The following is a 21,937-nucleotide window of genomic DNA, read 5'->3' on the forward strand; positions in this document are numbered from 1 at the left end:
TTGATGACATCTAGGCATAGGAATTCTTGGTGAGTCCCGGCGATGACAGCAGATAGGGGACTAGTCTCCTGAGTCACTGGTCCTGATTCCAAAGTAGACCCATCGGCCAGGTATACCGAGAGCCCCTTCTCTCTCGGTCTAAGGGGAATCATGTTCTTCCGGGCGAAGGACGAGTCTACAAAGCCACTGCACGCCCCGGAGTCAATAACTGCGTGGGTTGGAATAGTCCTTCCTGGAAGCTGCAAAAGAACAGGGACAGCCAGGTGAGAGGTGTTATCAGACAACACAGGTGAGGGGACAGGTGGAACAAGGAGGCACTTACGCATCTTAGCTGGGCAAGTGCGAACAAAGTGTCCTGGCTCTCCACAGTACAGGCAGAGGTTGTTGACCCGGCAACATTGGCGTTCCTCTGGAGTCAGGGATGGACGGAGTAGCCCCAGCTGCATAGGTTCCGGGGGATCCAAAGTGGCTGCGGCTGGAACAGAAGGAGCTGGGTGGGCGGAGCTAGGCACCCGTGGTAACATCCAGACCGGGCGAGTAGCTGCGGTAGAATGCTCTTGGCGGCGCTCTCTCAGGCGCCTATCAATTTGGACTGAGATGTCTATCAGAGCTTCCAGAGTTTCGGGAATGCCCACACGTGCCAACTCGTCCTTCAGAGGCTCGGACAGACCCATGCGGAACTGATATCGCAGGGCCGCGTTGTTCCAGTCCGTGTCAGCGCTCCAACGTCGGAACTCCAACACATAGTCCTCCACAGGCCTGCGACCTTGTTGCAGGGCGTGTAAGGCTGCTTCAGCGGTCGCAGCGAGTTGGGGATCCTCATAGAGTCTAGACATCGCCAGGAAGAAGGTGTTCATGGTGTCTAAGGACGGATCCTTTCGTTCCAGCAGACGATGTGCCCAGGCCTGAGGTTCGTTCGTCAGAAGGGAAATAACGAACCCCACCTTAGTCGCCTCAAGGGAGAAGGTCCTCGGTTGCAGGGCGAAATAGAGCTCGCAGGAGTTGCGGAAGGCTCTGAACTTGTTCCGGTCTCCCGCGAATCGTTCCGGGGTTGGGACCCTGGGCTCGGGTGGCATCATCACCACTGATGGTGGGGCGTGGGCCCCCGGAGCAGCTGGCGAAGAAGCAGATAGCGCCTGGACTTGTTCTTCCAGTCTGCCGTAGCCTTCTTGTAGACTCTTTACTGCCTGGGTAAGGCCAGCCAGGTTCGGCAAAGCTCGTCCATGGGGGAGGCTCCCCGCGCAGGCTCGGACATGGCTGTCCAGTACTGTCACGTACCTAGTAGACGAGCCCGGAATGCAGGGAGCGGCCCCTCGTATCCCCTGGCTAATGAACCCCTGGAGGTGGTAACAGGAATTCAAAAGTTCAGAGGGCACAAGTGCCTGGCAGATAGAGGCAGGTCCGGATAAGCAGCAGAACACCGACAGCGAGTAGGTAGGGCTGATGGTAATCGGCTGGTGAGGCAGGCACAAGTGGGTAGACTGGCAGGCAGACGGTCGTCAGCGAAGACAGCAGTCACAGGAAATCCAAACGGGTAGGCAGGAACAGCGGAGTCGGGTGCAGGCCGGGTCAGCAGGAAACGGTCAACGCGGTACAAGAGGATGAGGCAGAGACGTGGTCAGACAAGCAAGAAGTCGTAGGCAGGCAGCAACAGGTCAAGGTCAAGAACTAGCCGGGTAACAGGAACCAAGGTAACAGGTACAGGAACTGAATAGCAGGATCTCCGAACACGCTGTAGACTGGACAGCAAGAAGGGAATGGAGCAAGGACCTTAAGAAGCCTTTAGGACGCCAAAACGGTCACACGACGAGTCAGCGTGCCCCCGCGAGTGGCCGTGCGCCCGTTTGTGACCCCACATGCGCGCGTGCGCTCGTTCATGCCACCGTGAGAGCGTCCGTTCGCTTTAGCGCGTGTCAAAGGGGAACGACGGGTTCTCAACGACAGGCTTCTGCGGGTAAGTCTCCCGTGTGCGACCGGAACGCCAGGACGATCGTGACAAAGCCGCTCTTATGCCTCCCTAGGATCGGGGGATGGATGGGACATGGAATCGCAGATCAGATCCCTGCACAGCTACATGAGGTCTCTACCCACCAAAGCTGACTTTGAACACTGTGTGCATAGGATCGAGGAAACATATCGAAAAGAGATCTCTGATTTGAGAAAAGATGTGGGGGTACGCTTTGATGATGTGGATAGCACAGTGGATGGCCTGCGGGACACTGTACAATCGCATGATCGGATCCTCAATACCCACACTGTCCTGCTTCAGCAGCTCTCATACCAGCAGGACGACCTTGAAAACCGCAGTCGCCGCAACAACATACGTATACGGGGGATACCCGAGTCGGTTGACCCCAAGGATCTACCTGCGGCTGTGACGGCTATCTTCAACCAAATACTCCAATGCCCCAAAGATGACCCAATCGAATTGGACCGGGTGCACCATACATCGGGTCCCCGCACCCCTGACCCCTCCTTCATCCGTGACACACTGTGCCGTGTCCATTTCTACAAAATAAAGGAGAACATTATGAGGGCCGCCAGCACGCAGCAGTCGATTCTCTTCAACGAAACACCCATCATGCTCCTCCCTGATCTCTCCCGCCAAACACTGGCCATGCGGAAATCCTTACGACCCCTCACGTAACTCCTACAAGCAAGACAGATCAAATACCAATGGCGTTTCCCGTTCCATCTTCGAGTGCACCATGCGGGTAAAACCGTTGTATTTTGTACATTGGGGGACCTGCCTACATGTCTCAGTACGCTTTAACTGCCTCAAGTCGCCCTACCCGACTGGCCGTTTACACCGACCACCCCAGGTTTACCCTACACCCCGCAATGGCAGAAGCAAGGTCGCAAGCGCACCCCATGGTCCCTGCAGCTTCAGGATCCCAACGACTGACCCGATCCAGTGGGCCCCCCCCCCCCGGGCCTGTTTTCTTTTCCCGCCACTGGGGTCCTCCCCTGTGATGGCCTTGGACCTGTATGGGTCGAATAACTCACATGCTGATTAACCCTCTTGTTTACAGGTTTTTTGTATATTTTTTACAACCCCGTTGCTGTGCCCCCCTCCTCCCTATCCCTATAGTTGGGGTGCTCCGTTTTTTATTTTTTTGATAGTTCCTGGACGGATCTAACGACTTGTCTTTGCAATCCACTGCCTACAATGGTCCCCTCTGTGTTGCCCTTGACATACTTTAAGATTATTGTTAGGTTTAATCTGATTCCTTCGTAGGGCCTGCTGCATATCCTTACCCCCTATGACTCATAGATGTTCTCTATTTTATGCCGGTTTACAAATGCATTTATTGATGACCACTAAGATAATTATGCTTATTATGTTCTTTGGTTTACTCTTTAGGTCGCAACTGATTTTGGTTTACCCGTGGGGCCGGGGTGCTGGGAGCTGCCCGGCTCTGTGATTTTGTTCCACCCCCTCCCCCCCCCCCCCCCTTACTGGGTTTTTCTTCCTTTTTTCTCTTCTTTCTGTTTTTCGTTGTGCGCCCCACGGTGTTCCTATGATCACTGTGGGGTGCACTGATTTGTGCCTTTATGACAGGCTTTTTTTCTCTATAATGTTTGCCTTTTGGAGCCACCTAGTGGCCTTTTTTTTTGTTTTTGTCTTGACTACTCCTCTTTTCTGCCTGACCTATTGGGCCTGTCTCCTACCATTGATGTTTACAAATGCTCTGTTCCATGTCCCCCTGTTTGTTGTGCTGGGAGTGGGTTGCCATACCTACCACTGTTGCTACTACCTATGCAAGGTTATTATATCGTCTTTTCTCTCTCTTCTTACTTTTTTTCTCCCCTCCGCCTTCTCTCTGCCTATGCCCTGCCACCCCTTCCCCCCTCCCTTACCCCCCATGACCATCGTCTATTCCCGTTCCCTACCCCAATGGGGTTTGCCCATAGTGTCACTTATCACATTGATCCTGAGCTCCACCCCTATGATCCCCCATGGCTAGTGACGATTCAATAACCTTCGCTTCCTTTAATTGTAGGGGTTTCAACACACCCGAGAAGCGGAGCCAGACACTTTACCATTTTCACAAAAAGCGTATGAAAATTCTGCTGCTCCAAGAAACACACTTTCGCGCTGGAGCTATTCCAGCACTGCGCAATAGGTATTACTCGCAATGGTTTCACAGTGTTAATCCGCAGGCCAAATCCAAGGGGGTATCTGTTGCCTTTCATAAATCTTTTAACCCAGAGGTTCTGGACTCTCTCATAGATGACTCAGGTCACTATGTATTTTTGAAACTGAAACTAAACGATTTTCTTTTCACAGTAGCTAACATCTACGTGCCGAACGTGGGCCAGGCTCGGTTCCTCTCTTCAGTCCTCACCAGACTATCCTCCTTTGGAGGGTCGGCTTTCATTGTTGGAGGTGATCTCAATATTGTCCTCTCCCCATCCACAGACACATCCTCGGGTAAGTCTTCTGTTCCTTATTCCACCTTGACATGTATTAAATCACTCCTCCCTGGCGAGTCCAGCATCCCACAGAAAGGGATTACAGTTATTTTTCAGTTTCACACAACTCCTACAGTAGATTGGACCACTTTCTCATATCACAATCACTTCTAGACACGCCTCTCCAAACGGCGATCGGTAACCTCCTATGGTCCGACCATGCCCCCATCTATCTGACTCTAGTCCGCCCCCCTGCTGCCCGCCAGGGGGCGAGCTGGAGACTTAACGACAATCTGCTGCGGGACACCGTGTGCGTAGCGGGTGTCTCTAAAGTCATTAAAGATTTCATAGGTGACCACTCCACTGACACAACCTCCCCTTTGAACCAATGGGACACACTCAAATGTGTGATCCGGGGTACCCTTATACAACACGGCTCCCGCCTTAAGAAGGCCCGAGCTCATGACATACGCAAACTCCTTTCTACCATAGCGGACCTTGAACCCCTTCATAAAAAAGAACTGGACCCTACGGTTTTTGTCCAGCTTTCCAACGCCCGCAGAGACTTACTCCAGCTCCTAGACGCGCACTCCCTAATTGCCAGGGATAAAGCGCGAAACCACTTCTACTCCCTGGCGAACAAATGTGGTAAGCACCTGGCTAGAATTATTCACCCTAGACCCCCGCGACATTCTATCCCCTTTATTGTCCAATCGGATTATAAGAAAACATTTAACACCCCTGGGATATCTGAATCCTTCAGGCAATACTACTCACAGCTTTATAACCTATCGCGTGCAACCCCTTCTGATCGGTCCCCCCCCTCTCCCGACCCCACACAGGATTATATTATGGAGACTGCTTTACCCACTATTGACGATGCAGAGGCGACATCCCTAGATGAGCTTCTAATTGCTTCTGAATTTTTGCAGGCCATCAAAGCCCTTAAAGTGGGAAAATGCCCAGGTCCTGACGGCTTTACACCCCGGTTCTACAAGACTTTTGCCCCCCAACTTGCACCCCTTCTGACAAAGGCCTTTAACTCGGTAGACAGTCTTAACCTCCCCTCCAAGGAATCTTTATCTGCCAACATCTCTATTATCCCTAAAGCAGGCAAGGACCCATCCCAATGCAGCAGCTATCGGCCCATATCCCTACTCAACATAGATATTAAGCTATTTGCAAAAGTTCTGGCTACCCGTCTGTCCCCTTTACTGCCTAAAATTATTCATAATGATCAAGTGGGGTTTGTCCCTGGCAGAGAAGCGAGGGACAACACCACCAAGACGATACATCTTATCTCCCTGATCCAACGTAAAGGCCTGAAAGCTTGCCTCTTATCTTTTGATGCTGAAAAGGCCTTCGATAGGGTCAGCTGGAGGTTTCTACAGCTGTCTCTAGAACAACTTGGCCTCGGAGCTCCCTTCATCTCTAAAGTTATGTCCCTATATTCACGACCCTCAGCTACGGTCCTAGTCAACGGTACCACATTGGCCCCCTTTGACATTGCAAACGGTACCCGACAGGGCTGCTCCCTGTCCCCCCTCCTCTTTGTCATCATCATTGAACATTTGGCCTGTGCCATACGACAAAACCCCTCCATTCTTGGTATTCAAACTCCGTCTGCACATCACAAACTTTCCCTGTATGCTGATGACCTCCTTGTGTATATTCAGAATCCACACATCTCCCTACCATCCCTACTCAGAGAATTTCAACGTTTTGGTGTCCATAGTAACTTTAAGATCAACATTGCTAAGACAAAAGCCCTCAACATATCCCTCACCCCCTCCACACTGTCCCTTCTAAAATCCAACTTCTCATTTAAATGGCAGACCAAGGGGATCTCTTACCTAGGGGTCATTATACCCTCCAACCTAGCTAATTTGTTTTCCCTGAATTATATTCCCCTGCTTAACCATATACGGAAGGACCTTGAGGAGTGGGGGGGATCTCCCTTGCCCTGGTTCGGAAGGATTCATATCCTAAAGATGGACACTCTACCCAAGTTCCTGTATTTATTTCAAACAATCCCTATCCACGTCCCCAAATCATTTTTTATCTCCCTACGTTCGCTAGCCGTCAGATTCATGTGGAACAGGGGCCTCCCCAGAGTTAAATTTAAACTGCTTACACTTCCGAAGACTATGGGAGGAACAGGCCTCCCTGATTTTGAGACTTACCATACAGCTGCTCATATGACTCGCATCATTGAATGGTTCCTCCGTCCTCCCTGCAAGGCCTCGGTGACCGTTGAACAGGACCTTTCTCCTGTAGATCTCCGAGCTCTTCTATGGGGTTACAAACAGGACTACTCTCGTATGACATCCTTATCCCCACTGACTTTGGCCTCCTTGAAGCTGTGGTATAAGACAGGGCTAAACACCACCCTCTCCTCTGATCCGGGCCCCCTGACGTCCCTCTTTGACCATCCTGCTTTACCACAAAGTACAGGGGCAACCTCCCTAGGATCCTTTAAGCGTACGGAGTGGCCGCAAGCTTGCACATTTGTACATCCTTCTCAGGGGACCCCGGTCCCCCTGGCAGACTCCGGAGATTGGCTCACGGTCCTACAGGTGTCCACATTTACCAAACGCCTACACTCCTCCTCTCAAATACATCACAAGCTTACCAACTTCGAGGAACTGTGCTCACTCCCATAAACTTCCAAACACCTACTATCCTCCTTATATAACTTACTACAGACTTTAGCACATGATCAACTCCCACATTACACTAGGCTGTGGTCTGCGGATTTGGGTGAAGACATCTCTGTGCCGGAATGGCAAACCTCTTTTCATTTCACACATAAGTCAACCATCTCCTGCTACTCTCAAGAAAAGAACTACAAGCTACTGTCCAGATGGTACAGAGACCCTGCTACTTTACACAAAATCTTCCCGTCTACACCAGCCACCTGCTGGCGCTGTGAAGCTTCAATCGGAACTTATATACATGTCTGGTGGGACTGTGAGAGGATCCACCCCTTCTGGACACAGGTTTTTGAATGTTATAATCTTTTAGCTGATACTCCGGTTCCTATCTCTCCGAAAATTGCATTACTCTCAATACTGCCCAGGTCTATTAAATCGCAGAGACAAAGATTGCTCCGCTTTTTTATGTCCTCTGCTAGACAACTGATACCTGCTTATTGGAAGACGACGAATACTCCCCCATTGTCACGGTGGGTATCCATTATGAATGACACCATAAGAATGGAGGAGATGTTGGCACTGGACAATGACACTTAAGCCGCGTACACACGGGCGGACTGTATGGCCTACTTAGTCCGTCATACAATCCGACGGACAGTCCGTCCTACTTTCGAATGAATGGACTTGACCACACACGGATGCACAAACAGTCCGTCGAAAGCTTGCGCGATGACGTGTACAGCACGTACGACGGGACTAGAAATAGGAAGTCCAATACACAGCAATGCAACCTTTCGCCGTGTAAATCCTTTCTGAGCATGCGCCATTCTTAGTCCGTCGAACTAGCCTACTGACGAGCGGATTGTCCGCTGAAACCAAAGTATGACGGACAGAATTTCGAAAAATCCGAAATACTTAGTACGCCAGACTGCACGCTGAAAAAGTCCGCTGAAGCCCACACACGAGCGGACTGGAAGACGACGAATACTCCCCCATTGTCACGGTGGGTATCCATTATGAATGACACCATAAGAATGGAGGAGATGTTGGCACTGGACAATGACACTTACACCAAATATATATCTCAATGGTCGATCTGGCTCCGCTTCTCTTCCTCTGACACCTTAATGAACCAAATCTTGAACACATAGGGACGCTGTGGGCTCTCTCTCCTACCCTACCCTCCTTACCCATATCCCTTCTCCTTCCCCCCCTTACCTCCCCTCTCCTCTCTTCTTGCTATTCAGCTTTCCCCTCTACCACTTTGTTCCTCTTTATTTTGCTCCTCTCTTCCCTTTCCTCTTCTCTTTTTCTTTCTGTCTTCTTTGTGCTATTGATTAAACATTGTCTCATGTAGTAACCCATGAGTATTTCTCACTACTGTGGCCTCGTGGATCGGAGAGCAGGCCGTCTTCCCTACTCTCCAAGCTTCCCGACAGGGACCGGCTGTGGCCGATAGTCATTAGCCGGCCCCCCGTAAATGTAGTCCTGTTACTGTTCCTGCTTGCATTTGCCTCATGATGGTTAATGTTTTATTGTTTTCACTTGAAATGTTTCAATAAAAAATATTTTCAACACTAAATCCGCTGCGATGTCAACGCCCAGGTAACGTATAGATTTTTCAGCCCAGTAGAATGGAAAAGCGGAGCGTAGCCTCTTGGCCTCACCATCCGGGACCGATATATTCAATACAGCCGACTTGGCGCAATTGATTTTATAGTTTGATAGGCTGCCGTATCGCCGGAGAGCCGCGAGTATATTGGGAAGCGAAATGTGTGGATTGGAGATGAAAAAAATTAGATCGTCAGCGTACGCCGCAATTTTGTGGTGTGCCGAGGGTTTGGATATGCCAGTAATATTTGGGTCATTCCGAACGTGACACATAGGTGGTTCCAGTGTCACAATAAAAATTAGGGGAGACAGAGGGCACCCCTGCCTCGTCCCATTAGTGATGGGGAAGGAGTCCGAGCACCACTCGTTCACCTGTACCGCTGCCGACGGCGTGGAGTAAAGCGACATTACCCAGCTCATCATGTTGGGGCCAAGACCTATATGTTCCAGGGTGGCCTGCATAAAGTGCCAGGCCACCCTGTCAAAGGCCTTCTCCGCGTCCGTTGACAACATAAGCAAGGGCCTTCCCTGTACATGCGCCGCATGGATTAAATTGAGGACTCGGGCCGTATTGTCTCTAGCTTACGGCTTATTTTTTATTTTTTTGCTTGTTTCCCAAGGTGACCATCTTGACGTTTGTCAAGGGAGTTGAAAGTGCCCGAAGAGATTGCCTATGGTCACATCACCCTGAAAGCACCCGATCTCATTTGATGTTGGAGGCTAAGAAAAGTCGGGCCTTGTTAGGACCTGGATGGGAGACCGCCTGGGAATACCAGGTGTCGTAGACTTCTTTTTATGTTGTTGGCGTTGACCTGTTTTTTTTTTCGCTTGTTTGCCAAAGTGACCATCTTGGTGTTTGTCAAGAGGGTTGAGAGTGCCTGAAGAGATTGCCTATGGCCACATCACTCTGAAAGCACCCAATCTCGTCTGATCTTGGAGGCTAAGAAGAGTCGGGCCTGGTTAGTACCTGGATGGGAGACCACCTGGGAATACCAGTTATTGTAGGCTTCTTTTTATGTTGTTGGCATTGATTCATTTTTTTTCCCTTGTTTCCCAAGGCATTTGTCAAGAGGGTTGAGAGTGCCGAAAAGAGATCGCTTACAGCAGCATCACCCTGAAAGAGCCCTATCTCTTCTCTTCTCTGAGGCTAAGAAGGGTTGGGCCTAGTTAGTACCTGGATGGGAGATGGCGTTGGAATACCAGGTGCCGTATTCTTCTTTTTATGTTGTTGACATTGACCTGTTTTTTTTCGCTTGTATCTCAAGGTGACTATCTTGGCATTTGTCAAGAGGGTTGAGAGTGCCCAAAGAGATTGCCTATGGGCACATAACCCTGAAAGCGCCCGATCTTCTCTGATCTCAGAGGCTAAACAGGGTTGGGCCTTGCTAGTACATGGGTTGGGTACCACCTGGGAATACTAGGTGCTGTAGGCTTCTCTTTATGTTGTTGGCGTTGACTTGTTTTTTGTTTTTTTTTTGTTTACCAAAGGTGACCATCTTGGTGTTTGTCTAGAGGGTTGAGAGTGCCTGAAGAGCTCGCCTATGGCCACATAACCCTGAAAGCACCAGATCTCGTCTGATCTCAGAGACTAAACAGGGTCGGGCCTTGTTAATACCTGGATGGGAGACCACCTGGGAATACTAGGTGCTGTAGACTTCTTCTTATGTTGTTGGCGTTGACTTGTTTTTTTTGTTTGTTTCCCAAGGTGACCATCTTGGCGTTAGTCAAGAGGGTTGAGAGTGCCTGAAGAAATCTCCTACGGCCACATCACCCTGAAAGAGCCCAATCTCATCTGATCTCAGAGGCTAAGCAGGGTTGGGACCAGTTTAGTACCTGGATGGGAGACCGCCTGGGATTTCCAGATGCCGTAGGCTTCTTTTTATGTTGTTGCCGTTGACCTATTTTTTTCCGCTTGTTCCCAAGGTGACCATCTTGGCGTTTGTCAAGAGAGTTGAGAGTGCCTGAAGATATTGGCTACGGCCACATCACCCTGAATCTTTTCCATCTCGTCTGATCTTGGAGGCTAAGCAGGGTCGGGCCTGGTTAATGCCTGGATGGGAGACCGCCTGGGAATACCAGGTGTTGTAGGCTTCTTTTTTTTTTTCAAATACAATTTTTTCTCCAAACAGGGGAAGACGGTCCCCCGAGTAGACAATGCAACAGAGAAATACAGAGCAAAAAGCAGCTGAACAATACTTGATACAGGTATATTCGCAACTGTGAGTCTGCCTTCCATCAATCACAATGATTTGAGGCACGGATAAAGTACTGGACCAAGATCCAGGGTCACACAAACCCCAGGTCCCTCCGGCATAATCCATCCTGAGGGGGGTGTGGGGCCGTCATTCCCAATTTTCCACTTTTTCCAAAAGAGAGAGGGGGTGGAGGGGGTGAGAGATAGGGGAGGAAGGAAGAAAAGAGAAGGGGTGAAAGATCAGGAAAGGAGAAGAGGGGACGAGACACGATGGCGGCCACTGTCCAAGGGGCCAGTCAAGGAAAGCTCAGAGCACTAAGGTGATAGCAGGCGACATCCTTCCAGCGAGAATATATAGGTATTCCAGATGTCCTAGGTTTGTTTAAAAAATTCTTGTTTACCTTGTGATGTGAGGATCAAGTCCTCCATTTTTTTCAATTTCCTCTATTTTCCTAAGCCACTGAGTAATGAAGGGGGGGGAACATTTTTTCCAATAGAGAGGGATGCAGGATTTCGCCGCATTTATCACATGCCGTAAAATTTATTTTTTTGTACTTCTTAATGGGAATCTGTGAATGGTGCAAGAGAAAGAATGGGGCCTTCGCTCCTGCATAGAGTCTCAAACTCCGTCTGAGGGCGGGCGAACGTTTGAGGATTGGGGATGGAATGGAGAAAATGATGTCATTGCGCCGCTCTCCAAAAAGGCAGTTGGAAAAGCCCTGTCGGATCTGTTAGGGTTGAGAAAGAAGGCCATTTTCCATCAATGACAATTTTTATTTTTTTTTCAAATATAAATTTTTATTAATTTCAAACAATGCCCAACATGGGCATGGACATATCATATAACATAGAAACGGGATACACAAAGGGGAGGGAGGGAAAGGGAAGTACATAGTAAATATATTACCGAGAGCAAGAGGAAGGTAGGTATACAGTACACATTTTACATGGCATGCTAATCATAGCTCTATGGAAGACCGAATTCAATCTGCCATCTGGTGATTACCGCTTATCCAAGCATAAAATCTTCATTAAGAAGCCAGAAGTGTATCCAAGAGCCTAAGTCCGTTCAGTTCCCTCATCTCTTGCCCTCGTCAGAACCTCAGTACCCCGGCAAAAACCCAGTGCCAGAGGGCAGAGGCCATCGGGAGTGGGGGAAAGGGACATTGAAGGGGGGATGATGAGGGAAAAGGAGAGGGAGGGAAAAAAAAAAAAAAGGGGGGGGGGAATTCTGGTTGAATCAGGACTGCCCCAACCCATAAGTAGTCTATAATGCTGACCATATTACAAGGTCCTTAAAGATACTCCTTCGGATGAGAATATGAACTGGTGCCAGAGCGCCCATGTTTTCCTAAACTTTTCCTGCTGTTGCCTCCCCGTAAGCACCAGGTCTTCCAATTTACTAACGTCTTCCACCCTACGAATCCAGGACGCCACCGATGGAGGGGCCTGGCTTTTCCATTGGAGTGGTATACATGCTCTAGCAGCATTTACTAGGTGACATAGGATGGATTTTTTGTATCTTTTAGCGGACATGGTATTTACGTGCAGGAGGAAGAAGGCCGGGTCATTGGGGACATTGTATTCCGTAAACTTTTGAATAACGGTCCTGACCGTGGACCAAAAGTGAGACAACTTCGAACATGACCAAAATATATGCAACAATGTGCCCTGCTCTTGTCCACATCTCCAACAAAGCGCAGAGACGTTCGGATAGAAAGAGTGTAGAGCCTGAGGGGTTAAGTACCATCTCGTTAGGAGTTTGTAGTTAGTTTCCTGTATGTTCGTGCAGATGGTAGACTTTAGGGCCAATGTTAAAATACTTTGAGTCTGGCTCGGAGTAAATGTACAGTTCAGTTCCCCCTCCCATTTTGTCAGGAAGGTCAAATGAGCGTCGTCTACGGGTGTGATAAGAAGGTTGTACATTATGGACAGTGTTCTCGGAAGCACCCCGGTACCAGAGCAGTATTCCTCAAAGTCGGTCAATGGTTCGTCAAATCGCAGGGGGGTCTGGAGAGCCCTAAGAAAGTGTCTAAGTTGGACCGCGGTCCAAAAGGTTAGTTTATAGGGTCCCGATGTGTTACAGAGCGTCTCTATGGACGGCCAGTCCCCATGTGCCCGGAAGTGTCGTGCTTGTGTGCACTGTCTACTGGACATGGCCTTCAAAAGTTGGGTGTCCAGCCCTGGAGAGAATTGTGGGTTCCCTATAATAGGATATAGCGGAGAAGTAGGTGTGGACAATGACTCTTTTGAGTATAGCTGTGATCCCACCCGGAGGGTCGTCCCCATCAGGGGATGCCTCTTCATATGTGCTGGGAGATGCTTATAACACCAGGTAGCTCCCTGTAGTGGTACCTGCGTCTGGGCCTGTTCCAGACGTATCCACAGCTTCAGATCTTGGTGTCGGCACCAGTCTATAATTCTACCAAGATGAACCGCTTGATAGTATTTTTTTACATCCGGAACGGTGAGGCCGCCATAAAGTTTGGGCATGGAGAGTAAAGTCCGGGCTAGTCTCGGTTTTCTATGTGCCCAAATAAAGCCGGTGAACAGAGCATGCACCTGTCTAAAAAACATTGTAGGGACCGAAATAGGAAGTGCTTGCAGCAAATATAAAAATTTGGGCAAGATGCACATCTTAAGAAGATTACACCTGCCAAACCAGGAGTGAAAGCCCTTACTCCAGGATTCTAATAGGGTCCTCAATGACAAATTTAGACACATTGTCTAGGTTGGAATTTCTAAGTGGGTCCCCGGTTCAAAGTTCGGATGGCCACGTATAGGGAATAGGGGGGAAGTCAAAGACGTGAGTGTGTTTTGGGTAGCGATCAGGTGACTGACTTTCAACTAAGCCCCTATAGTGGGATGTGACGTCAATTCTGTTGGTAAATCCTTATAGCACCACATGGCGCTTCTTAGCGGAATTCAGGAGTGAGCTTAGAAAGTTTGTTTCGATTCCAGTCCAATACACACCCCAGATGGGAGGCCAGGTAGTAGCGTCGCAAGTCAGGGAGAACCAACCCTCCCTGTTGTTTAGACAATGTCAGCTGTGACCGCTTAAGTCTGGGATTTTCGTGGGCCCAGTTAAATTCAGTGAGCAAGGATTGAGCTTGCTTAAAAAACGGGACTGGAATCGGGATCGGGAGAGCTTGGAAAAGATAGGTAAATTTAGGGAGTATGTTCATTTTAATGAGATTGCATCTCCTGATCCAGGAATGGAGGCCAGAATGCCACCCATGAAGCAAACTGCGGATCTTAGTGACAAGGGGTGGGGGGAAGTTTTAAGGGCTGTATGGGTCCATTTAAATCGAAAATTGGACTGCAAGTCTATTAACGTTTGCGGGGGGACTGCAACCCCCATGGCCTCTGATTTCAAGAAGTATCCCGTATATCTGGAATTCCTGAAGGAGATTTGGCAAGGAAACTCTGGGATTCGTCAGCGAGAACAGCATGTCATCCACGTAGGCAGATATCTTGCACTCAATAGTACCCATTTGGAGTCCCGTTATGTCTGAGTTTTGTCGAATTGTGGACAGAAAGGGTTCCAATGACAGGGGCGACAGGGGGCAACCCTGTCTGGTCCCATTCCTGATGTCAAGGGGAGATGAGAGCACCCCATTCGCTTTGACTTGAGCTGAAGGGAGTGAGTATATCTTACTTATCCATGCCAGCATCCATTCACTCAGACCTATATGGCGAAGGGCCGAAAACATGAATGTCCATTTGACCCGATCAAAAGCCTTCTCGGCATCAGTACTCACGAAAAGACAAGGGGTCCCAGATGACTTTGCTTTATGTACCAGGGTAAGCACCTTAATGGTGTTTTCCCTATCTTCCCTGGTGAGAATAAAACCTAACTGGTCGATATGTATAAGGGACTGCAAGTGATGTGCCAATCACGTGGCGATCATTTTAGAGAATAGTTTTGGACCGAATTTAGGAGGGAAATGGGTCTGTAGCTCCCACATAGGCCCGGGTCTTTGTCCTCCTTAGGTATCAACGAGATGTGGGCTCTAAGGGTATCCTCAGGAAAATCCCCATTCGAGCTCAGAGTATTAAATAAATTCACCAAGCGCGGGCCGAGAATAGGGAGGAAGGTCTTATAGTATTGTGCGGTATATCCGTCAGGGCCCGGAGCCTTACCCACCTTCGGAGGTCCCACGGCTGTCTGGACTTCTTCCAGTGTGAACGGGTCCTCCAAGTACTCCCGTGATTCCGATGAGAGGGTTGGTAGACCAGAACCGGTTACATATCTGTCTATATTGTCCTGTTCAGACCCTGAATCGGGCAGGTTGTAGAGATCAGAGTAACATTTTTCAAAGACTTCGGCTATTTGGGTTGGGGTAGAGGCCCTCTGGCCATTCTCATCTATCAACTGTGGTATGTAAGAGGCAGATTTCAACTCCTTTACCGACCTGGCTAAGATTTTTCCACATTTGTCCCCTGACTCCTACGTCAGTTTACGACAAAACTGGAGTGCCGCTTTCGCTTTATAATGGAGTCGGTCAGCAATCTGGGTACTGAGTGTCCCCAATTCAATCTCTAAGGTCTGTGAGGGGGCATGTTTATGTTTGGCTTCCACAGAGGCAAGTTCACGAAACAGATTAGCAAGCTGTTCCTTCCGTGTTCGTTTAATGCCCGTGCCTGATATGTACCCTGCGGAGTACTGACTTGTGAGCCTCCCAAAATAGGTCCAATTCCCTGGTCACATCTGCTAAAACTTCCGGTATCTGGAGGAGGCTCTCATTAAGGTGCCAGAATAGAGACCTAGGTGAGGGGTTCCTAGAGAGGGTATAGGTAAGGGCTACAGGAGCGTGGTCGGACCAAGTAATATAGCCGATGGAGGAAGAGCTCACCAAGTGCAGTTGGTCATGTGGAATCAAGAAGAAGTCTATCCTCAAGTATGATTTGTGAGGGGAATAGCAAAAAGAGTAGTCCCTTTCCCCAGAGTGTTGCAGACATCAACTAATTGGTCATTCAGTAAACACTTAGTAATCCGCTTTCTAGAGGAAATGAGGAGTGAGGAGCAAGAGGCAGAAGTGTCAACCGATGGCGAAAGGTGACATTAAAGTCCCCACCTAATATCAACTGGCCCTCCCGAAAGTCACATAATCTGTGCAGGGTAGTTCTGAGGAACGTGTCTTGGTAATCATTGGGAGCGTACACAGTGGCAAATGTAAAAAGGCGCTCTCCAATGTGGCCCCTAAGAAAAAGATATCGGCCCCCAGGGTCCACCAGAGAATCCTGGAGAACCCAGGGGAGCCTGCTAGAGATCAGAATGGAGACTCCCTTGGTCTTAGAGGAGGGGTTAGTAGAGTGGTAGACCTTAGGGAAGAATCTCGACCATAGAAAGGGGAGGCTAGTATTTTTAAAATGTGCTTCTTGTATAAAGGCCACATCAGTACAGGAAGTCTTCAGTTCTCACGGGAGGATCCACCGTTTTTCAGGGGAGTTCAGTCCCTTAACGTTTAGAGAGGTGACCTTGACTGAGTCTGTCATTGCTCCTCGGGGATGGGGACGTCAGAGAAAAGCAAAGAAAGTTGAACCAAGGTAGGTTTTGGATAGGTAATGGATGGCGGGAACTAAGGGGGAGAAAGGAAGGGCAAATGGAAGGAAAGGTAAGGGGAAAAAGAGGCTGGGCACCTCAACCCCAGGGGGAGAGGGAAATTAAGGGTTGTCCGCACTCAACAGTACAGGAAGGGTATACTAAAACAGCAAAATTATGCTATAGCGCTTACCAGATGTACACTGGGTTTAAAGCGCTGTCCTACTTGGTTTGGTGGGTAAACAGGTCGAAGAGGGAGCCCCCGAATTCTAGTCCCCCTAGTCCCGGCAGTGGTAAATGTCACGTCTGATACCGGTATGCAAATAAAAGACAATCAGTAACATCATAGAACCAAAAAACAATAGTATAATCAAAACAGAGGTAGCGCACATAACTGTCAGCACTGAGGGGTCTCCTCGGCTTGCCCTAAACGTAGGCATGCACGAGGGAGCCCGTCACAACAGAAAAGGCATCACAGAATGGGATCCACCACCCCCCGTCCCATACCCCAAAAGTACATGCAGCCTCCGAACAAATGCATTTCTCCCTTTGGCAGATTGTCCTCTCCTTACCCCCTCTCCCCCTTCCACGTCCCGGGGGGAAAAGGGGGAGGGAAGGGGGAAAAGGGGGGTGGAAGGGGGGAAAGGGGGAGGGAAAGGAGGGAAGGGAAGGGTGGGAATGGAAGGGGGGGAAGGGTGGGAATGGAAGGGGGGGAAGGAAGTTGGAGACAGGGGAGAGGGGACAAACATGCGGAAATGTCAAGTCCTTTAGCGCACTCCCAACAGCAACCACCCAGACCCCATAAATTTAGACTCCTCCCCTCCATGGTCCATCAAGATGAAAGAGGAGCAGCCCTGGTCGGTGCATGGAAAATCCAGCAGGCAAGGGGCTGGGGCCACCATCCCTCCATCCAACAGGAGACTTCACCTGAGCAGCAGTCCTGGGGCCCGCCAATTAGTGTCTCTCCTGCATCGCCATCGGGGGCTGTGTAGAGCATCCAGAGGGAGGCTTTGACTGCCCAAACAGTAAGGGGTAAATACTCCAGGGGGGTCCAGGGTCACACTGGAGGGAAGCAGTGTCTCGTACCAACAGGCTCAATAAATAAGTCATCCAGGGTCCCCGAAAGCTGCAGAAGGCAATGTCGGCAAAGAGTAGGTGGGGGCCAGAGGGGGGGCGAGGGGCGCCACCAGGGGGAGGGGACACATATTCGGGAATGTCAAGCCCTTCCAGTACATCGCACTAGGTATCACTCAGACCCCCCAAAGCGCAACTCCCCCCTCTAAGGTCAAGACTCCAGAAGGGAATATGAGCTGCCCTGGTCTGTACATGAAAGAACCTGCTGCCAAGGGGTTGGGGCCATCATCCCTTCCTCTAATGGGAGATGCCACCGGCATGACAGCCCCGTGTCCTGTCAAGTGGTGCCACTCCGACAATGTCGTCGGGGTATATGTGGAAGGAAGGAAAGGTCGGTAAGGATTATGAATGGGTGGGGGCCAGGGATTGCATAAAACTGCCACCAGATGACCGGGGCAGAGAGGGCAAGGGGATGAAAGTCAGATCTGGTAGGTGGGGGCGGGGGTGAAGAGTGTCCCTCATATTACTCACATTGGCCATACCTTGAAGCTGAGTGCTCTGCATACCCAGGACGTTCTTCTGTATAATCTAGCCTATATGTATACATTAGCCTGTCTTTTGTACAGATTAGCCGGTCCTCTGTATACACTAGTCCGTCTGTATACACTAGTGTATACAGATAGGCTAGATTATACAGAAGAACGTTCTGGGTATGCAGAGATGCAGGCTAGGGTATACCGAGAGGGAGGCTAGAGTATGCATACTTGCTAGTGTATACAGGCAGACTAGTGTATACAGAAGACCGGTTAGTTTATACAGAGAGGCTAATGTGTACAAAAGACAGGCTAGTGTATACAGATAGGCTAGTATATACAGATATTCTAGATTATACAGAAGAACGTCCTGGGTATGCAGAGATGGAGGCTAAGTTATACAGAGAGAGAGGCTAGAGTACGCATACTTGCTACAAAAGACAGGCTAGTGTATACAAATAGGCTAGATTATAGAGAAGAACGTCCTGGGTATGCAGAGATGAAGGCTAGGGAATCCAGAGAGAGACTGTGCTAGTTTATACAGAGAGGCTAATGGGTACAAAAGGCAGGCTATTTTTTACAGATAGGCTTGTGTATACAGAAGACAAGTCTGGCGAATTCAGTGAGGCTAGTGTATGCAGAGAGGCTGGGACACCGAGACTATTGTAAAAAGAAGGCAGGTTAGTGTACATAGATTACGGGCACGTGTATACAGAAGACAGAGAGGCTAGTCTATATAAAGTGGCTGGTGTACACAGAGAGATTAATGTATACAGAAAGGCTAGCGTGTAAAGAAGACAGGACTTTATTTTTTGCTAATGCAACTACTTCTGAATCATGTAGAGTTAAAGTGCTTTTTTCATATTTTGGTATAATATAATTGGCCGTTATTGGTTTGGCAGAACATGGTTTATTTTGATTTAAGATAGTTTTATTCTCTACTTATAGCCGAGTTTTAGACGACTTTATTATTCGCATTATTCATATTTATTAAGCAGAGTGTAAGTATCGGAGTGAGACGATATTGCTTTTGAAAGATTTGTATTATTATACATAACATTGTTAGCAGACCAATAGGACAATTTACATGGCTTAATATTGCAGAGCGTAATTTAACAGGAAAGAGATCCAAAGCGTTAGTTGCAGTAGCTTCATAAAACTGAGAACTCGTTGCATTACTTTAAATTTAAAAGTTGTTCCGGTAGCATTGGGAAGACTATATTAGATGAGTGATCTACACATTTCGTTTACTATTGCAGAGAGATACCGTCTAAATGTTAATATTTTAATATGTACTGCGTGTAAGGTAGAAATAAGATGGTTTTGTGTGAGTTGATTTACCAGGATTTAGAGATAGTTATCTTTTTATTCTAAAAGTAAATATAGCAAAATAACTCAGATTAATATTGAGACAGTATATACACGAGTGGAAATACACGAAATAACAGCAACGACGTTTGTAGGTTTTTATCAATCAGGTTCATTACGTGTCTTTAATCATGCAGTGAATATACCCCAAATATAGCATAAGGATGCGAAAGGATAATAACTGGCCGAGGATGACATGGCAAAAACACAAACTGCATTAGAAATGTGAATATGAATTAGAGATAAAATGTCAATCCCCATTTGGTTACTTACAGGTATTAATACTGTTAACACGGCTACTTACAGCAAAGTGTGAGCTAAGCAGCTAAATATTGTACAATAGAAGAGATTAAGTATTGCAGTTGAAAAGAGATCGGAAGAGTTAGTTGCAGTAGCTTCAAAATGACAGAGAAATCATTTCATTACTCTAAATGTAAAAGTTATCCCGGTAGCACTGAGTGGACTGATATTAGATGAGTGATCGTTGTAGTACAAATGCAGTTTCCTATAGCAGACAGATACCAGCTAAATGTGAGAAGAGCAATTAAACTGTTCACGGTAGCATTGCATTACTCTTAATATGTGCAGCGTGTAAAGAAGCAATAAGATGGTTTTGTATTATCCTAAAATTAGCAGTATACGTAATAAAGGTGAGTAGGTAACCTGGATTTAGACAGCAAACTCTACAATCTAATTTAGCAAAATTAGAACGGATAATATTGAGACAGTATATACAAGTCGAGTTTAAGTGGAAAAACACAAAATATCTAGCTTACCTTTACATTGTTCAATAGAGCGTTGCAAATTAATACCAAGGCAGAATGTCGGAATAGCAATTAGATGAGATGATTGCTGTAATCATGAAATATCAGCAACGACGTGACTAGGTTTCTATAGTTTTTCAGGATCCTTACTTGTGTTTAAGGATGAGAAAGTATAATAACTGGCAAAGTATGACATGGCAAAGAGACAAATTGCATTAGAGATGTGAGATAGACATGAAATGTCAATCCCCATTGGTTATTTACATGTAACCATTAATACAGTTAACGCGGCTACATACAGCAAAGTTTGAGCAAAGCAGCTAAAGGGTATACATTATTTATGAGTAAGTTGACTTAGCTTGAAAATTCCAACGTGTAAATCGTTCCATTAATTTTGTTACGCACGAAGGACGGCTTACACTGACTGTTTTCCGTTTCCACTGGAAAGAGAATCCTATTACATAGAGGTAGCGAGAGATGGTTGCATTACTCTTGTTGTGTAAAGGTTTTAAAAGATGGTTTTGTGTGAATTTTGATTTAACGTAAAATTAGCTGTAGACATTATATCTATGGTCAGGTTTACAATGATTTAGAGATAGTAATCTCTATAATATAATAATAATAAGTATAGCAAAATACTATACCAAATTAGGAAAATATTGAGGCAGTATATATAGGTCGAGATAAAGTGAATACACAAAGGGGATCAACGGATAGTTGCAAAGTAATATCCTCATTAAGAATGTCGGAATAGCAATGAGATTCGATGGTTGCAACATAAAACGAAATATGAGCACGGCTAAAATACAGAACAACAGTACATAATTTAAGAGTACAGTAGAATATAGTATAAATTATTTAAGATTAAATAGATTTAGCTTGAAAAAATCTAAGTTTAAATCGTTGAGTAAATCGTAAATTTATCAGCTAAATTAACTCTGAGATTAAGATTAATTTCACAGTTCCATTACGCGGTCCTTTTCCACTGGTATAGTCATGATGTAATATCAGTCATTGCTATCAGTAAATGTTAAAATTGTAAGACGGTTCATGGTTATGTGGAATTGATATGGATTTAAAAACGGTACATTAATTTTCTGAAGCACATGGCAGAAAGACGGCTTACACTGCTTTTCTCACATTTTGCTGCGGTAAAAAGAAATGTTTTGTCACTGTGTTTTAACTGTGACAGTTAAGGTGGAGAAAAAGAAGTAATACAGAAAATAGAGTCAAACAGTGGAAACGTTTATTTGCTTATGTCATGACAGCTGATACTGGTTGACCAATAAAACTGTTTTATTAAGATATAAGACTAGTTTTATTCTCTACATATATGCTTTTCAGAGATTTGTATAATATAGGCGACCAATAGGAAATTTAAATGGCTTAATAGTGCAGGGAGGAAGTATCGCTGTTCAACGGTAAGAGATTGAAAGCTTAGCTTGAAAATGGCCGAGAAATAGTTGCGGTAGTCTAAATTTAAAGGATATGCCGGTACCAATGAGAAAGCTTATATTAGACTAGTTGATCTTTGCATTACACCATCCTATTATTATTATTATTATTAATAATAAGATCATAGTGCAGAGAGATACTCAGTTAATGTCAGAGATACTCGGTTAATGTCAGAAAAGCAATAAAACTGTTTACATCGTTAGCGAGCGATAGTTACATTACTTTTAGTATGTGCAGCATGTCTGGTAGAAAATGGATGGTTTTGTGAACATTTTGCATTCGGCAGAACTCATCGAAGTGAATAGATTTAACCGGATTTTGAG

The 21,937-nt window shown here is 47.1% G+C and overlaps 4 pseudogenes; all 4 read left to right on the forward strand.

The window, feature by feature from the left end:
• The first annotated feature begins 9,570 nt into the window (after positions 1 to 9,570).
• On the forward strand, positions 9,571 to 9,689 carry LOC143946077 (5S ribosomal RNA; annotated as a pseudogene).
• A 529-nt stretch (positions 9,690 to 10,218) lies between these two features.
• LOC143948948 (5S ribosomal RNA) lies at positions 10,219 to 10,337 on the forward strand (annotated as a pseudogene).
• Positions 10,338 to 10,435: 98 nt separating this feature from the next.
• On the forward strand, positions 10,436 to 10,555 carry LOC143949616 (5S ribosomal RNA; annotated as a pseudogene).
• A 98-nt stretch (positions 10,556 to 10,653) lies between these two features.
• Positions 10,654 to 10,772, forward strand: LOC143949836 (5S ribosomal RNA; annotated as a pseudogene).
• Positions 10,773 to 21,937: the final 11,165 nt, after the last annotated feature.

The sequence above is a fragment of the Lithobates pipiens genome, unplaced genomic scaffold, assembly GCF_037356315.1.
Source record: "Lithobates pipiens isolate NorthernLeopardFrog02 unplaced genomic scaffold, aLitPip1_a1.2 Scaffold_30, whole genome shotgun sequence".
NCBI lineage: Eukaryota > Metazoa > Chordata > Amphibia > Anura > Ranidae > Lithobates > Lithobates pipiens.